This window comes from Lontra canadensis, unplaced genomic scaffold, assembly GCF_010015895.1.
Source record: "Lontra canadensis isolate GAN:19392208 unplaced genomic scaffold, GSC_riverotter_1.0 scaffold31, whole genome shotgun sequence".
Classification (NCBI taxonomy): domain Eukaryota; kingdom Metazoa; phylum Chordata; class Mammalia; order Carnivora; family Mustelidae; genus Lontra; species Lontra canadensis.
Window position 1 is genome coordinate 14,866,043 of NW_022631025.1, and position 14,236 is coordinate 14,880,278.

A 14,236-nucleotide genomic window follows, 5' to 3' on the forward strand; every position below is an offset into this window, starting at 1 on the left:
TGGAAGAAAAGACCTAAAAGTAGGACTTACCCCAAATAAGGTCTTGCCAGACCACTCTGTAAGAAAGACCCCAGCTGAGAAAGCTCATACTTGCACAGATATTCTCAATAGTTTTTTAGTATGCAAATCTTAAATATAAGCAAATTAGCCAAGGAGTAAACAAGACAAAGTAGGGAGAACACATTTTCAAAAAACTCAACGATTTGTCTGTTCTCCCTCTCTAGAAAAGACAAAAGCAAACAAACAAACAAACGAACAAAAACTAAGCCATTCCTATCCTTAGAGAATTAGGAATATTTTATATCCATGAATAAGAATAGGATTATCTTGGGGGAACCTAGGTCGCTCAGTTGGTTAAGCAACTGCCTTCAGGTGGGATCATGATCCCTAGGTCCTGGGATGGAGTCCTGCATCAGGTTGCCTATTCAGCGGGAAACTGCTTCTCCCTCTCCCTCTCCCTCTGCCTGCCACTCCCCTTGCTTGTGCTCTCTCTCTCTCTCTATCAAAGAAAGAAAGAAAGAAAGAAAGAAAGAAAGAAAGAAAGAAAGAAAGAGAGAATAGGATTATTCTTAAAGGGAGAATTCTGCAAACAAACAAAAACTCTAATAATTAAAGTCTGGTACCAGAAATAAAAAAAATTAACAGGATGGTTAGAAGATAAAGTTGAAAAAATTTTACAGAAAGTAGGATGGAAAGACAATGATGTGAAAAAATGGCTGGAAAAACTAAGAAAATTAGGAGACCAAGCCAAGAGGTCAAGATAGAAGAGAAAAACCAAAGTCAAGGACATTATCAAATAACAAATTCAAAACCTTTTCCTAGAATACAAGAATCTAAATTTCCAGATTGAATGAGCCTATTGAACATCTAAACCAAGGATGAAAAGTCAGTCAAACTACTATGAAATTCTAGAAAAGTGGTAACAAAGAAAAGCTACTATAAGCTTTTAAGAGAAAAATGTCATACAAAAACTGAAGAATCAGATCATTAAATATCTCAACAGCAATATTGGGAGCTAGAAGACTAGTCCAATGACTTCAAAATTTTGAGGGAAAATTATTTCCAGTCTAAAATAACAAATCCAACTACACTATAAAATGTAAGATCAAATAAAGACATTTTTAGGTACCCAAGATCCCAAAATTCTTTCCCCATGCTCCTCTTCCTAAGAGGCTACTGGAGGACTGGCTCTATAAAAACAAAGGAATAAATCAAGATTAGGAAAGGACGGGTGGCTCAGTTGCTTAAGCAACTGTCTTTGACTCAGGTCATCGAGCCCTGTGCCAGGCTCCCTGCTCAGTGGGAAGCCTGCTTCTCCCTCTCCCATTCCCCCTGCTTGTATTCTCTTTCTTGCTGTCTCTTTCTCTGTCAAATAAATTAAAAAAAAAGAAAGCATCGTATTCAGGGAATGAAATCCAGTACAAAAAAAAGTGAAGAGAATCCACAGTATAGCAGTAAAAGGGGAGCCAAGATGAGAACTGTATGGCAGGTTCAATGAGGCCTACTTGAGCAGGTCTGGAAAATGCAGAGAAATTTGCCTCAATAAGTTGTAGGTAATAAAATTCCTAGGACATATTGAAAATAAATTACAAATTTGGGGAGAGTTTGGGTTTAAAATACTAGTAAATACATTAAAAAAATGAACACGCAAGAAAAAGCAATTATTAATTTCAGGAAAAGAGAAGTCTTTTTCTGACTTTTCCTTTTATCTTTTCTTTTTCTCTGAAGATGAGGAAAAGTAATCATAGTATACTGCATAACTCATCTGCGAATAGCCCTTACTTAGTCATGACACTATAAGTCCTGAACACTGAACTAACCAAGCATATATATAATACATCTATATGGGGAAGTGAGTGTGTATGTGAGCTGGGGTTCGTAAGGGAGTTGAACCTTTACCTTCCATGTGAAACATCAAAACATAATACCTAAAGCTATCCAAGAAATAGTAAGAAAAGCATATCATTTAGGGATATGGAGCTATAAAACAAAATAATCAGTAGGAAGAGTTGAAACCTCTAGGAAATTTTAAAAGAGTGATGTTGGACATTCTGCATTGCTCTTAATTTCTCTATAAAATGATTCAGTAATTTACTATTTTATTTCATTTTCATTGTACAGTTGACCCTTGAACAACATGGGTTTGAACTATGTGGGTCTACTTATATGCAAGGTTTTTTTTGATAAATACAGTAGAGCATTGTAAATGTATTTTATCTTCCTTGTTATTTTCTCAGTAACATTTTATTTTCTCTAGCTTGCTTTATTAGAAGAATACACTGCATAATACACACAACATACAAAATATGTTAATCAACTTTTTATCTTATCAGTTAGGCTTCTGGTCAACAGTAGGCTATCAGTAGGTATGTTTTTGTGGAGCTAAAAAGTACACACAGATTTTTGCCTCATGAAGGTAGGCACCTCTAACCTCTGCATTGTTCAAGGGTCAACTATATTTGTAGGAATGCCAAAACAATGGTGAATAATAATGATGATATTGTATCTTTTTATATCATTTTTTATTTTACTACAGAATGCTTCAACCCTTTTGTTGTTGTTGTTCAGCATGGTATTTATCACTTTTAAGTAGTTTATTTTTTTTTAATTTGTGTTTTACTTAGAATAATGCCTAAAAAGTTCTGAGAGGGAAACTGTTAGGTCAAGAACATTATTCCCAGTCAACTTTCGTTTACATGTGAAGGCAAGAGGAAGATAATGTCCACCAAGCAAGAGCTAAAGAAATATGGGAACTGAGCACACTTCTTCAAAATATTCCTCAATTATGAATTCTAGAGAATAAAAAATGAAAGGACGAACTTTTGGTAAAGAACTAGAACACGCATAAATACCATAAGGTAACAATATCTGTAGTGTCTGTTCTCCAGGAAAGATCATTTAACTAAAAAAGGTATGCTAGCCAAGTTCTAATAGAAATATAAGACTAGGGCATATGCACTCTTGAACAAGCAAGCAACACATATTAAAATGAGCTTTAAAAAACTATACAGCAGTAAAATCAGCCAACTGAGAGATGAATTTATTTTTTAATCCTCTAGGATGGATGGGATGTGATTAAAAAAAAAGTCAAGTATTTAATGCACTTACATGAAGAACTAAAAGTAAATAAATATGGAAATTATTATTACAGAGGTAAAGTAAATGTTTTTATTTGACAAAGTAAAAATAATATAAGTAACAAAAAGAAAGAGACAGGAAACAGAAAAAAATATAAGAATGTTAACTTCCGGAATTTGAGAGTCAAGATGGCAGAGAAGTAGCAGACTGAGATGACATCAGGTCACAAGAGTTCAGCTAGATAGTTATCAAACCATTCCAAACACCTACAAAGCCAACAAGAGATCAAAAAGAAGAAGAGCAGCAATTCTAGAAACAGAAAATCGATGACTTCCTGAAAGGTAGGATGTGTGGAGAAGTGAATCTGAAGTGACGGGAAGATAGACCACAGGGGGAAGGGCGAGCTCCCAGCAAGCAGTGGAGCAACAGAACACAAAATCTGAACATTTAGAAGTCTGCTCCACTGAGGGACATCATTTCAGAGGCTAAGTGGGGGTGGAGCCCTTCCAGGAACAGTGTGGTCTCAGGTCCTGTGGGGTCACAGAAGGATCAGGGGTATCTGAGTATAGCAGAGTTCACAGGTATCAGAGTGGGAAGCCAACTACAGAGAGAGAGCCAAGGAGTGAGCTCTCAGCTTGGGTTACCTTAAACTGTGATCCGTGGCTCAGTTGGCCACTCTCTTTGAGCAGGGACCCCACAAGTGGCGGATCCAAGGAAACTCATCTTCCTCCTCTGGAGGCAGGAATCTGCTGGGTTTGGAGACTCCAAATGGGGCTGGGTGCCAGAGACAGAAACACTGGGTCACAGGCCGGGTGAGCTCGGAGCATGGCCAGAGACCAGGGAGAAGGGAAGGATTCACTGCTTTACTCAGAGGGTGCACTGAGGAGTGGGGCTCTGAGCTCTAGGCTCCTCTGCGTGGATATTGGGAGGCTACCATTTTCATTTCTGTCCTTCAGAGCTCTACAGAAAGTGTTCAGGGAATAAAAGCTCCCAAGAGCGAACCTGAGCAGATCCCTTAGCCCAGCCCCTAGCAAGGGCAGCGCAATTCCACCTGAGGCAAAGACATTTGAGAATCACTACAACAGGTCCCTCCCCCAGGAGATCAGCAAGAACATCCAGACAAGACCAAGCTCACTGATCAAAGAGAAGAGTGGATTCCAGAGGAGGGGAAAGCAAAGCATGGAATTCATGGCTTTCTCCCCATGATTCTTCAGTCTTGCAAAGTTAATTAAATTTAAAATTTTTTTTTTCTTATTCTAATTTTTTTAACTTTTCGTCTTTCCTCTTTTAACGTTTATAACTAGTTTATCTTAGCAATACCTTTCTTTAGAAAAATCTTTCTGGGGCGCTTGGGTGGCTCAGTGGGTTAAAGCCTCTGCCTTCAGCTTGGGTCATGATCCCAGGGTCCTGGGATCAAGCCCCACATTGGGCTCTCTGCTCAGCGGGGAGCCTGCTTCCTCCTCTCTCTCTCCCTGCCTCTCTCCCTACTTGTAAATCTCTGTCTGTCAAATAAATAAATAAAATCTTAAAAAAAAAAAATCTTTTTAAACCTTCATTATTATAGTCATATTTTATCCTTCATAGTATCTAACTTTCTTTCTTATATATATATAGGGTTTTTCCTTCTAAAAAATTTTGAGATACAATCTCTTCTAATAGATCAAAATGTACCCTAAATCTAGCACAGGGCTCTGTTCTAGTCTCCTGAGCAAATTCTCTTCACTTTTTCTTTCTTTTTCCAAACAACTTATTTTATCAATTATGTATTTATAATTTTTTAAAAATTTTTCATCTTTACAGTCCTATTCCATCCCTTCATTGTGTTTACCCTTATTTATATATATATATAAGATTTTATTTCTTTAAAATTTTGGAAGGCATTTTCTTCTAAATGACCAAAATACTCCCAAAATCAAGTGGGTGGCTCTGTTCTATTCACCAGTCTAATATATATACATATATATATATATATATATTTTTTTTTTTTTTAATTTCTTTTTACCACCTTTCTTCTTCCCCCGATTTGGGGTCTCTTCTGATTTGGTTAGCGTACATTTCTCTGAGGTCTTTGCCAACCTTTTAGTATTTTACTCTCTCATTTATATTTTTTTCATTTGTTCATAAATTCTTATCTGGATAAAATGACAAGGGAGAAAAACTCACCACAAAAAAAGAACAAGAGGCAGTACTGAAGTCTAGGGACCTAATCAATATGGAAATTGGTAATATGTCAGATCTAGAGTTCAGAATGACTATTTTCAAGGTGCTAGCTGGGCTTGAAAAAGGCATGGAAGATATTGGAAAAATCCTGACTGGAGAAATAAAACCCCTTTCTGGAGAAATAAAAGAACCAAAATCTAACCAAGCTGAAATCAAAAAAGCTATTAATGAAGTGCAATAAAAAAAAATGGAGGCTCTTACTGCTACGATAAATGAGGCAGAAGAGAGAATTAGTGATATAGAAGACCAAATGACAGAGAATAAAGAAGCTGAGCGAAAGAGAGACAAACAACTACTAGACCACAGGGTAGAATTTATGAGATAAGTGATACCATAAGATGAAACAATATTATAATAATTGGGATTCCAGAAGAAGAAGAAAGAGAGAGGGGAGCAGAAGGTATATTGGAGTGAATTATAGTAGAGAATTTCCCTAATATGGCAAAGGGAACAAGCACCAAAATCCAGGAGACACAGAAATCCCTCCTCAAAATCAATATAAATAGGTCCACATCCCATCATCTAATAGTAAAACTTACTAGTCTTAGTGACAAAAAGAAAATCCTGAAAGCAGCTTAGGATAAGGAGTCTTCAACAAACAATGGTAAAAATATTAAATTGGCAGCAGAATTATCCACAGAGACCTGGCAGGCCAGAAAGAACTAGCATGATAGATTCAGAGCACTAAATGAGAAAAACATGCAGCCAAGAATACTATATCCAGCTAGGCTATCATTGAAAATAGAAGGAGAGATAAAAAGCTTCCAGGACAAGCAAAAATTAAAATAATTTGCAAACTCCAAGCCAGACTTACAGGAAATATTGAAAGGCGTCCTCTAAGTAAAGAGAGAGCCTGAAAGTAGTATACCATAAAGGAACAGAAACAAAAGTCACCTTACAGGCAGTACATTGGCACTAAATTCATATCTCTCAATAGTTACCCTGAATGTAAATGGGCTAAATGCCCCAATAAAAAGACACAGGGTATCAGAATGGATAAAAAACAAAACAAAAATCAATATGCTGTCTACAAGAAACTCATTTTAGACCCAAAGACACCTCCAGATTTAAAGTGAGGCAGGGGAAAACAATTTATCATGCTAGTGGGCATCAAAAGAAAGCTGGGGTGGCAATCCTTATATCAGATAAATTGGATTTTAAGCCAAAGACTATAATAAAAGATGAGGAAGGAAGGACACTATATCATCCTCAAAGGGTCTGTCCAACAAGAAGATCTAACAATTGTAAATATCTATGCCCCTAACATGGGAGCAGCCAACTATATAAACCAATTAATATCAAAATCAAAGAAACACATCAACAATAATACAACAATAGAAGGGGACTTTAATACCTCCCTCACTGAAATGGACAGATCATCCAAGCAAAAGATCAACAAGGAAATAAGGGCCTTAAATGACACACTGGACCAAATGGACATCACAGATATATTCAGAACATTCCATCCTAAAGCAACAGAATATCCATTCTTCTCTAGTGCACATGGAACATTCTCCAGAACAGATCACATCCTGGGTCACAAATCAGGTCTCAACCAGTACCAAAACACTGGGATCATTCCCTGCATATTTTCAGATCACAATGCTCTGAAGCTAGAACTCAGTCACAAGAGGAATGTTGGAAAGAACTCAAATACATGGAGGCTAAAGAGCATCCTACTAAAGAATGAATGGGTCAACCAGAAAATTAAAGAAGAACTAAAAAATTCATGGAAACAAATAATAATGAAAACACAATGGTTCAAAATCTGTGGGACACAGCAAAGGCAGACCTGAGAGAAAAGTATATAGCGATACAAGCCTTTCTCAAGAAACAAGAAAGGTCTCAAGGACACAACCTAAACCTACACCTAAAGGAGTTGGAGAAAACAGCAAAGAAAGCCCAAACCCAGCAGAAGAAGAGAAATAATAAAGAGCAGAGCAGAAATCAATGAAATAGAAACCAAAAAACAAAACAAAACAACAACAAAAAAAAACGGTATAACAAATCAACAAAACTAGGAGCTTGTTCTTTGAAAGAATTAATAAGATTGATAAACCCCTGGCCAGACTTACAAAAAGAAAAGAGAAAGGACTCAAATAAATAAAATCATGAATGAAAGACAAGAGATCACAACTACACCAAAGAAATACAAACAATTATAAGAACATATTACCAGCAACTCTACACCAGCAAATTTGACAATCTGGAAGAAATGGATGCATTCCTAGAGATGTATAAATGACCAAAACTGAACCAGGAAGAAATAGAAAACCTGAACAGACCCATAACAAGTAAGGAGATTGAAGCAGTCATCAAAAATCTCCCAACAAACAAAAGCCCAGGGCCAGATGACTTCCCAGGGGGAATTCTACCAAACAATTACAGAAGAATTAATACCTATTCTCCCAAAACCATTCCAAAAAATAGATATGGAAGGAAAACTTCCAAACTCATTTTATGAGGCCAGCATTATCTTGATCCCAAAACCAGACAAAGACCCCATCAAAAAAGAGAATTGCAGACCAATATCCTTGTGAACACAGATGCAAAAATTCTCACCAAAATACTAGCCAATAGGATCCAACAGTATATTGAAAGGATTATTCACCACAACCAAATGGGATTTATTCTTGGGACTGCAAGGTTGGTTCAACATCCGTGAATCAATCAATGTGATACAATACATTAATAAAAGAAAGAACACGAACCATATGATACTCTCAATAGATGCTGAAAAAAGCATTTGCCAAAGTACAGCATCCTTTCTCGATCAAAACTCTTCAAAGTGTAGGGATAGGAGGTACATACCTCAATATAATCAAAGCCATCTATGAAAACCCCACAGTGAATTTCATTCTCAATGGAGAAAAACTGAGAGCATTTCCCCTAAGGTCAGGAACACAGCAGAGATGTCCACTATCACCACTGCTATTCAACATAGTACTAGAAGTCCTAGCCTCAGCAATCAGACAGCGAAAAGAAATTAAAGGCATCCAAATTGGTAAAGAAGAAGTCAAACTATCACTCTTTGCAGATGATATGATACTTTATGCAGAAAACCCAAAGACTCCACTCCAAATCTGCTACAATTTGTATAGGAATTCAGTAAAGTGTCAGGATATAAAATCAATGCTCAGAAATAAGTTGCATTTCTATACACCAACAACAAGACAGAAGAAAGAGAAATTAAGGAGTTGATCCCATTTATAATTGTACCCAAAACCATAAGATACCTAGGAATAAACCTAACCAAAGAGGCAAAGAATCTGTACTCAGAAAACTATAAAGTACTCATGAAAGAAATTGAGGAAGACACAAAGAAATGGAAAAACATTCCATGCTCATGGATTAGAAGAACAAATATGGTGAAAATGTCTATGCTACCTAGACCAAGCTACACATTTAATGAAATCCCTATCAAAATACCATCAATTTTTTCCAAAGAAATAGAACAAATAATCCTAAAATTTATATGGAACCAGAAAAGGCCCCAAATAGCCAGAGGAATGTTGAAAAAGAAAGCCAAAGTTGGTGGCATCACAATTCCAGACTTCAAGCTCTATTACAAAGCTGTCATCATCTGGGGCACCTGGATGGCTCAGTGGGTTAAGCCTCTGCCTTCAGCTCAGGTCACGATTCCAGGGTCCTGGGATCGAGCCCCACATCGGGCTCTCTGCTCAGCAGGGAACCTGCTTCCCCCTCTCTCTCTGCCTGCCTCTCTGCCTTCTTGTGATCTCTGTCTGTCAAATAAATAAATAAAATCTTTAAAAAAAAAAAAAAAGCTGTCATCATCAAGACAGTATGGGATCAGCACAAAAACAGACACATAGATTGATGGAACAGAATACAGAGCCCAGAAATAGACCCTCAACTCTATGGTCAACTAAACTTTGACAAAGCAGGAAAGAATGTCCAATGGAAAAAAGACCATCTCTTCAACAAATGGTGTTGGGAAAAGTGGACAGCCACATGCAGAAAAATGAAACTGGACCATTTCCTTACACCACACACAAAAATAGACCCAAAATGGATGAAAGACCACAATGTGAGAAAGAAATCCATCTAAACCCTTGAGGAGAACACAGGCAGCAACCTCTTCAGCCTCAGCTGCTATAACTTCTTTCTAGAAACATCGCCAAAGGCAAGGGAAGCAAGGGGGAAAAAATCAACTATTGGGATTTCATCAAGATCGAAAGCTTTTACACAGCAAAGGAAACAGTCAACAAAACCAAAAGACAACTGAGAGAATGGGAGAAGATATTTGCAAACAACATATCAGATAAAGGACTAGAATCCAAAATCTATAAAGAACTTATCAAACTCAACACCCAAAGAACAAATAATCCAGTCAAGAAATGGGCAGAGGACATGAACAGACATTTCTGCAAAGAAGACATCCAGATGGCCAACAGACACATGAAAAAGTGCTCCACATCACTCGGCATCAGGGAAATACAAATCAAAACCACAGTGAGATACCACCTCACACTAGTCAGAATGGCTAAAATTAACAAGTGAGAAAACGACAGGTGTTGGCGAGGATGCAGAGAAAGGGGAACCCTCCTACACTATTGGTAGGAATACAAACTGGGGCAGCCACTCTGGAAAACAGCATGGAGGTTCCTTAAAATGTTAAAAATAGAGCTACCCTATGACCCACTGGGTATTTACCCTAAAGATACAAATGTAGTGATCCAAAGGGGCACGTGCACCCAAATTTTATAGCAGCAATGTCAACCGTAGCCAAACTATGGAAAGAACCAAGATGGCCATCAGCAGATGAATGGATAAAGAAGATGTGGGGTGTATGTGTGTATATATGTGTGTGTACACACACACACACACACCATGGAATACTATGCAGCCATCAAAAGAAACGAAATCTTGCCATTTGCAACAACGTGGATGGAACTAGAGGGTATAATGCTGAGTGAAATAAGTCAATCAGAGAAAGACAATTATCATATGATCTCCCTGATATGAGGAATTTGAGAGGCAAAATGGGGGGTTTGGGGGTCAGGGAAGAAAAAAATGAAACAGGATGGGATCGGAAGGGAAATTAAACCATAAGAGTCTCTTAATTTCATAAAACAAATGGAGGGTTGCCAGGGGATGGGAGTATGGAGAAGGTGGTTGGGTTATGGACATTGGGGAGGGTATGTGCTATTTGAGTGTTGTGAAATGTGTAAGCCTGATGATTCACAGACCTGTACCCCTGGGGCAAATAATACATATATGTTAATTTAAAAAAAGACTGTTAACTTCCTTGTATTTTAATCATGGAAATCAATCAGTGGAATCTAAATTAGAGCATCTAGGTCATGTATATTCTTCGTGGTCTTTCCTTTTTAACTTCAGATAATGTTTTTTTTGTTTTGTTTTGTTTTTGGTTTTTGTTTTTTTTTTTTTTTTTTGGACAGAAAGAAAGAAAACACAAGCAGGCAGAGGGAGAAGGAGAAGTAAGCTCCCCACTGAGCAGAGAGCCCACCTTCAAAGTGGGGAATCTATCCCAGGAGCCTGGGAATCATGACCTGAGCCTAAGGCAGATGCTCAACCAACTGAGCCACCTAGGCACCCCTCTGATAATCTTTATTAGCTAAAAAATTTAATGATGAAGAAATGTTTATCTGAGGTTTAGCTATTTCTTCTATTTTACTTCAACATCTTCTATTAAATTCAATTAGAACTCCCTGTAATTCCTTTTATGATGCAAGTTTATAAAAACTACTTCTATTGGGGTGCCTGGGTGGCTCATTAAGTGTCATTAAGTGTCTGCCATTAAGTGTCAGTCATTAAGTATCTGTCTTTGGCTCAGGTCATGATCCTAGGGTCCTGGGATCGAGCCCCATATCAGGCTCCCTGCTCAGTGGGAAGCCTGCTTCTCCCTTTTCCACTTTCCTTGTTTGTGTTCCCTCTCTCACTATGTCTCTCTGTCAAATAAATAAATAAAATGTTTAAAAAAAAAAAAACTACTTCTATCTTTCTTCTGTCCACTCTGTATTTCAATCTAGCCATTCCCCTATCCATTAAGGGGTACTAAATGGATTCTCAATGTTATCAAATGTTATTTCTCTAAGTAATAATGTTGACTTTTTTTTACATTCTCCTTTTATTTAATTTATTGCTTAAATATTTATGACTATGCTCCTTTTTAATAAAGTGAAAGCATTTATATTTTTTAATATTTGGAAATTTTGAGTTCACAGAAAGGTTACAAAAGAAGAACATGTTAAAACAATTCAAGAGTATTTTAATAACAATGTGAGTTTTGAAAAAAATATATATATAATATATATTTAGGCCTGTCTGTTACTTTAACTAAAGAAATAAAGAATTCAAATACATAAATATAACTATAGATTAAAAAACAAGCTAAAATATTAACCGTGGTTTTCTTTAGGAAAAGGACTTTAATTTAACTAAACATACATCTTGGGGCTGACTGGAATCCTTTCCAGAGACCTCAGAGGGCAGGTACTATATTCACGCTCACCTGCTGATACACTGAGGACCACTACTGTCTCCTGAAGGGCAGCTTTACACATATCTGTCTGCGACACTGGTTTTCATGGCTGCCACCCAGGGGACAACTCTTGATCACCTAATTGTGGTGGCCATGAGTGCTTGCAGTCCTAGGTCTCACAGGACGTTGGCAATCGGAAAGATGGCTCCTTGCAGACTACTGTTCCCAAGGTACTCCCCAGATAGCAGGCTGAGGTACAACCCCCCCAATCTTTCAATGAAGAAAGCTCCTTCACTTGCCCTGGAGCTTTGGTCTGAGCAGCACATTTCCGGTATGGCAGACATTTAATGGCTAATGGAGCTGCTCTCCAGGAATGTAGGCTGTGGATGCCACCTTGGTGCTCTCCTTCTGCCTTGTTTCAGTTTTCAAGAGTCTCCCAGAAAGGGGCTTTCACACTCATTTGGAGCCCCGATTTTTATGACTGCTGCACAATGGACACCTCCAGATCACCCAGCCCTGGTGACCAATGGGGTTCATGTTTATGGTCCAATAATACTGCATATAGTTGCACAGTTTTAAAAGCTGATGCCTGAGGATCTGGCTTTCAGTCAGCTGGAATGGAACACTGACAGGTCTTGGCACATCCTGAACAAGTGGGAGCTATTAAAAATATAATAGGCTGCTTGAATGAGTACAAAGGTTTGAGAGACAAGCAAGAGCCGAGGTAGGGTTGAACAATAAGGTTCATGTCCTATACAAGGCCACTCCTTCAAGACTGGGAGAGGTGGCTGTTTCATCTGCTACAGAAACCAAACAGACTAAGGCAAAATGAAGAAACAGAGAAATACGTCCTAAATGAAAAATCAAGAGAAAACCTCAGGGAAAAAAAAAAAAAAAAGCTTAATGAAATGGAGATAAGTAATTTACCTGATAAAGAACTCAAAGGAATGTTTATAAAGATGCTCAGTGAACTTGGGAGAAGAATGGAACGCAGTAAGAATCTCAACAATGCAAAAGTCCCAACAAACAAAAGTTCAGGGCCAGATTGCTTCACAGGCAAATTCTACCAAACATTTAAAGAATTAATACCCACTCTTCTCAAACTATTCCAAAAAATAGAAGATGAAGGTAAACATCTGAATTCATTTTATGTGGCCAGCATTACCCTGACAGCAAAACCAAATAAAGACTCCATTTAAAAAGAGAATGACAGGCTAATATCCCTGATGAATCCGGGTGTGAAAATTCTCAACGAAATACTAGCAAACCAAATCTAACAATACATTTAAAAAATCATTCGCCACGATCAAGTGGGATTTATTCCTGGCTTGCCGGGGTACTTCAGTATTTGCAAATCAAGCAAAGTGATACATCACATTAATAAAAGAAGGGATAAGAACCATAGGATCATTTCAAAAGATGCAAAAAAAAAAAAAAAAAGCATTTGACAAAGTACAACATCCATTCATGAGAAAAACTCAACCAAGTAGGTTGAGAGTAAACATACCTCAACATAATAAAGGTCACATATGAAAACCCCATAACTAATATCACCCTCAATGGAAAAAAACTGAGAGCTTTTCCTTAACTATCAGGAACAAGACAGGGATGTCTACTCTCGCCTGTTATTGAACATAGTACTGGACGTCCTAGCCACAGCATTCAAACAACAAAAAAAGAAATCAAAGGCATCTGAATCAGCAAAGAAGTAAAACTTCCACTATTTGCAGGTGACACAATACTCTATACAGAAAATGTGAAAGACTCCTCCAAAAAAACTGCTAGAACTGATAAAAGAATTCAGTAAATTTACAGGATACAAAATCAACACACAGAAATCTGATGAATTTCTAGAAATCTATAATGAAGCCTCAGAAAGAGAAATTAAGGAATCAGTCCCATTTACAACTGCACCAAAACCAATAAGATGCCTAGGAATAAACCTAACCGAAGAGGTGAAAGACTTGTACTTGGAAACTCTAAAATATTGATGAAAGAAATTGGAGATGACAGAAAGAAATGAAAAGACATTCCATACACATGGATTGGAAGAAGAACAAATATTCTTTTTTTTTTAAGAACAAATATTCTTAAAATGCTCTGCTACCCAAAGCAATCTACACATTTAATGCAATCCCTATCAAAATTCCAAAAGCATTTTTTCTTAGAGCTAGAACAAACAATCCTAAAATTTATGAAATGACAAAAGACCCTGAAAAGTCAAAGCAAGCTTGAAAAAGAAAAAGGCAAACCTGAAGGCATCACAATTCCCAACTTCATGTTGTATTACAAAGTTGTGGTGATCAAAACAGTATGGCACTGGCACAAAAATAGACACATAGGTCAACAGAACAGAAAACAAACCCCAGAAATAAACCCACAACTATATGGCCGATTAATCTTTAAGAAAGAAGGAGAAGATATCCAACAGGAAAAAGACAGTCTCTTCAACAAATGGTGTTGGGAAAACTG